Here is a 5,940-nt window from a genome sequence, read left to right on the forward strand (position 1 = left end):
GGAGCTATGGATGATCTAAAGAACCATGCCTTCTCTGTCACATGAAAGGACAAGTACAGGCGACTTTCCATAGCACAATTCCTCAAATACCAATGTGAAAAATGTCCTTTCCTTTTACATTTTTATCCAAATCAGTTAATAACAAGGCCTCAGTCAAATCCCAGAAGAGCAATCAACTGTGACTGTGCCTTTGTTGGAGTGTTGGGAATGTGCCAAATGTGGAAAGTTCCTCTCTGTGTCTAAATGCTCCCAGAACATGTCATTACCACTAAGCCAAATCAGCAAGTTACCAAATAGAAAGCATAATCATGGCCTCCCAGCTCCAGAACATATGGCAAAACAGGATGAGTTGTCTGGTCCCTTGACTCAAGAATAAAGGAAGCAGGAGTGGTTATGGGTTATAGGTGCTAACACACACACACACACACACACACACACACACACAGACACACACACACACGAAACTCAAGAAAACTCCAGTGCCCTGAATTAGGCAACTAGACGACTGATAATGATAATGGCCTGGAACCATCAATGGCCATAATGAGGAGTAAGAAGCATTTATCCAATTCAACACAAACAATGATACACTAAAGCCATCACCAAAACTATGTTTAGTGCAATGTTACTTACCATAGCTAAGATATGGAGTCAATTCAGATGTCCATCAATGGATAAATGGGTCAACAAAAAGTGCTATATAGAGGCTGGGAATATGGCCTAGTGGCAAGAGTGCTTGCCTCACATACATGAAGCCCTAGGTTCGATTCCTCAGCACCACATATATCAAAAACAGCCAGAAGTGGCGTTGTGGCTCAAGTGGTAGAGTGCTAGCCTTGAGCAAAAAGAAGCCAGGGACAGTGCTCAAGCTCTGAGTTCAAGGCCCAGGACTGGCAAAAAAAAGAAAGAAAGAAAGAAAGAAAGCAAATGTGGTATATATACACAATGGAATTCTACTCATCCATAAGGAGGGATGATAGTGGATCATTCATAAGGAAATGGAAGAATTATATTAAGTGAAATAAACCAGACCCAGAAAAACATGGTTCCCTCATTTGTGTGAGCTAGAATGTGCCTATAAATCTAAAAGTAAACACACTAGGTGGCACCCAAGCAGTTATAAGTGAATTAACTGAAGTATAATAGAATCTCTAGAGAGCTCAAATAGTATAACTCCCTAAAAAGACTAAGTCAAAGCCCAGAAAAATAGGTGCCCAGAAATGGGTATTTGCAGGGAGTGGAGAGAGACCAAGGGAAGAGGGGAAGAGGGGAAGAAGAAAGAATGAGTGATGCAGGTAAGAATTCATAGTATATGCCACAAAACTGAGAAAAATAAGGAAAGGGATGGGTGGGAGGGAGGTGTGAAGACATTGAAGGGATGACACAGATCAAGAAGCATTGTATCCATAAAGTGCTTTGTTAAAAGGTAAACAAATACATTATGTAACCTAAAAATTAAGAAAAGTGAGGGAAAGGGTAGGGTGCAAGGAATGGGCGAGAATGCTGATGGGTGACATTGATCAAAAGACACTGTATTCATAAACTGCTCTGTTGAATGGCAATTCCTTTGTGTGAGTATTTAAATAAACTAAAAATATATTGAAAGAAAAAAAGGAAGGAAAGCTGTCTCTCACCTCCCTTCCACATTAGTCTAAGATAACCATATCCTGTTTCTTCACTGTCAAATTTGGCTATCTCAGTAACAGGCATGCTGATAAGATAAAAAATAGATGAGCTACCTGGACAAACTTGAGAAAACTCACTTCTCTAATCCCTTCTCCTTTGTGTCCTTTAACTAATGCTTCTTTCTTACTAAAGGGCTTCTCTTTATTCACTTAATGGTGAAGCTCTCAGTTGATTAGTGGAAGCAAAGTGGCATCGGACAATAGTTTTGCATAACTGGAGATCATATCTAGCATTTCCCAATTACCAAAATTATCACAAACAAGGATTCAGATGTTTTCTACTTGGTGAGCTGGGAAAGACAGATGGAAAGGGAGATCATTGGTTTAAAGATTATCAAGAAAATATGAGAATAAACAAGCAAAAAGACCCCCTCCAAACAGTACAAAATATGGAAAAAATGTTTATTTTTATTGTCTGGACCTGTGTGCTATAAAACAAAATGAAATATGACCACTAAAATGTCATTATTCTATTTTCTTCAGAATACCCTTAAAATTTCAGAAAATCCCTAATTTACTATGTTCAAATCACACACACACACACACACACACACACACACACACACACCAGAAACTCAAGAAAACTCCTGTGCCCTGAATTAGGCAACTAGGTAACTGATAATAATTATAGTCTGGAACCATCAATGGCCACAGTGAGGAGTAAGAAGCATTTATCCAATACAACACAAACAAGGTTACACTAAAGCCGTCACCAAAACTATGTTTATTGCAGTGTTACTTACCATAGCTAAGATATGGAATCAACTCAGATGTCCCTCAATGGATAAATGGGTCAAGAAAATGTGGTATATATACACAATGGAATTCTATTCATCCATAAGGAAGAATGATAGTGTACCATTCATAAGGAAAGGGAAGTACTCAGAAAAAAATATATTAAGTGAAGGTCTTTTAACTGGATGTCACAAAACTGAGCATGATGTGCATTTCAATCCTGATTTGTTCCTGATTATGAAGATTCGGCCATGAGCTAATTGTGCAATTTCTTGATCTAAGACTTGACATCAAAAGATGTCTTTTTATTGCCTTGATTGTGTTTCTGATGTTCAAGCCTCTAGCAAGCCTGAGAGTTGATTATTAATAGGAATGTTATTAATGAAAGTGATAGAATGTCTACAGCATCTTCAATGTTAAGTTTATTATAAGATAAGACAAGTACATTTGAATATTGACATGTCTAGAGGCCTTAAATAAAGTAGATATAGAAAAGAGGAATGATATACCAGATGCAGTTCATTAATTTCCAACATAGTTGCTTCTCTTGTGAGCAATTAAGATTTGACAACATAACAATAAATATCAATCAGCTAATTCATTTACCTTGGAGAGAATCTCAGCATCGTTAAGGAAAATTTACATTTTGGAGCCAAAATCCTGCAAAGAAAGACGAACGTGAAGACCTATTCTATATCTGTGTATTACTAATGATATTGGTTCCCATTTTATTTATTACACTGGTTCACAGTTTTATATTTTTTAAAAAATGGTGTTTAGGAAATTGAGTTTGAGGTAAAAGATTCCTTGCATTTGATATTTCTCAATATCTAACAATAAATCAAAATATCTGTCAAAACACACTTCTGAATTTTTATGAAACTTTAATTACACACGTATTTAATAACCCTGTTAGGCAAGATGCTTTAGAAAACACTAAAGACTTAGATCATTATGATTAGCATAATAATTAGGTCATTCATCAGGAAAAACTATGAATAATTTATTCTAATTAAGGAACCAATAGAACAGTAAATCAATCATCAGTGTCAGATCCCAGCAAGGAGTGGACTATAGTACATTCTGTAAAACTAACTTGTGGGTACAACACAATAAATTAAAATAGAATCAACATTAATTTAGTCTAAACCTAGACAATTCACCAAATTATTTTTTTCTGGAATTTTGCATTTTTAACATTCTGTAGGTTTTCCCCAAGCATATGACTCATTTTGCTGCTACACTATTTGAAGAATAGACAAAGAGATTAGACATTAGAGACAGGAGAATAAAATGTCTCTCCTTTCTAAAAGTAACCATAACCATTGTCTTGCTTCCTTCGGCTATACCAGGTGACTAACCTTTAAAGTGAGGTGTAAGAATATACATTATGCAAGGAAGAATAGCTCTCAGAAAAGAACAGGTGTCTAGAGCCAAAGCCTCAAGTCTAACAGTCTTATGCAGGTATAAGTTATTCTGAAAAGAACAAAAGATCCTATCCCCACATCTGTTTTCCAGTATGTAAAAGGTATGCCAGCCCTCCCCAGGGAAGCAGAGAGCCTGTTGAAATCTGGCCTCAGAACAATCTATTGTTAAATATTCTGCTAGAGCTTATCATTTAGCCAGAAGGAAAAGAGCTCAAGAGCTAAATTTGTCTCCGAGAGTGAATGATAAAAAGCCATTGTGAAAAAACTTTAATAAATGATCAACACTAGGATATAGGGATAGCCTCATAAACAACGTAATATCTAACTTAGAAAATTATTTCTCTGAGGTTGAAGATAAAAGTGTTTTCATATCTTTATTGCTCTCTATGAAGAAGATTACGTGTGCATATGCGTGAATATATATGTGTGCATATGCATGAATACATATTTGTGCATGTATATATGTGTGGATATACACATATATGTATAAATAAGCACATATGTATATGTACATCTGTATGTGTATATACACACAATTTGTGAATTTGGAAAGAACAAATAGAATCTTTTTTTAGTGTGAGAGTTACTAAAACAAAGCATTAAAGAATATGAATAATTGTTCATGAACTTCAGTGCCTTGGGGATTATTTTCTGTGTAGAAATGAGGACATATTAGATAAAAAGGCATTTTACTCCAATACAGGCTACTTGACCCATTGTTCAATTCACTCTCTGGCCAAAGGCCCAACCTCAGAAAAATCCTATTGTTGCAATGCCCAGAGGAATTTAGAGTAGTAATGGTATCTAACTATTCCAGTAGAGTGTGCACTTAGCTAACTGCAAGTGCATTTCCTACCACAGTGGAAAATGTCTGCATCTTCATTCTCCATGACAACCAAGTCACAAGCATGCCCCCAACTCTTTCCTTTCAATTTCCCATCTCCAAATGTCTCCCATATCATCCACAACCATGGTCTTTCAAAACACAACTTTAGTCTATGCATTCATTGTCTCTCCTACTGGCTTTTTTTAAATAAATTTAATTATTTATTTAATTGTTTAAGGTCTTGCACTAAATTTTTACAAGCTAGTGAACACTGACAAATTGTTTCTCCCACAGAACTATAACCACACATTCCCAGACAGTAAAATATAGTTGAACTGAAAATACCCATCACCATTTTATCAATTATATAAGACAAATTATCAAGTATCCAAATATTAAGTTACACAGCTCAAAAGGCTAATAAAATATTAGATACCTGCTCAATTTCATTAGCAGAAACCCACTTTTTTTTTTTGGCAAGAGAGGCTTGGAAGTGAAAGGGGGAAAATCACAATTCAAACAAAAAATAAGCTGGTAAACAACTTCTAAGTATAAAAAATACTACAGTATCAGAAATTTTAGGATTAAGAATCTTAGCTAAAAACAAATCATTGTACTTTAAAAAATATTTACTAAATTAAAGAGCATACTCTACATGTTCTGCACAAGACAAAGGCAACATTTTACTAAAAATATTCAATAGCTCCCTCTCATCTTTTTTTCAGGCCCTCCCTATTAAACTGCACCTCAAAGTGCAAACATTAAATTAATTGTAAGGTTTTTTTGTCTGGAGACATTATTAAAGACATGTGCTTCTGTAACAATGAAGACTTTCAAAATGGACGTTTCCCATAACAGCATAAAGACATATAGAAAGACATTAAATAATCACCTTAAGACTTGGTTAAAAAAAAAAAAAGCATCAATGGTTACACAAACCTGATGTATGAATGTGGGAGTTGTAAACATAAAATGAGTAGGCAAAAAGCCACAGAGGCCCTACAATGTTTGAAATGACTGAAGCAATGAATAAACCATACAGGTCTAGAGTCTGAAATTTTGGTTCTGAATGGTATTAAAAATATACAAGTATTGTGCTGGATATTTTGGCACCTAATCCTCTAAATTTCTCATATATTGATAAATATTCTGGCATGGGAATAAATTTAAAAATGTAACTCAATGATTTTTAGGAAAGGTTAATTGATACAATGCTGAACAGCAAGAATTTTTTTCTAAGTGTACAAATAGGTTGATCAAAACCCAA

The sequence above is a fragment of the Perognathus longimembris genome, chromosome 16, assembly GCF_023159225.1.
Source record: "Perognathus longimembris pacificus isolate PPM17 chromosome 16, ASM2315922v1, whole genome shotgun sequence".
Classification (NCBI taxonomy): Eukaryota; Metazoa; Chordata; class Mammalia; order Rodentia; family Heteromyidae; genus Perognathus; species Perognathus longimembris.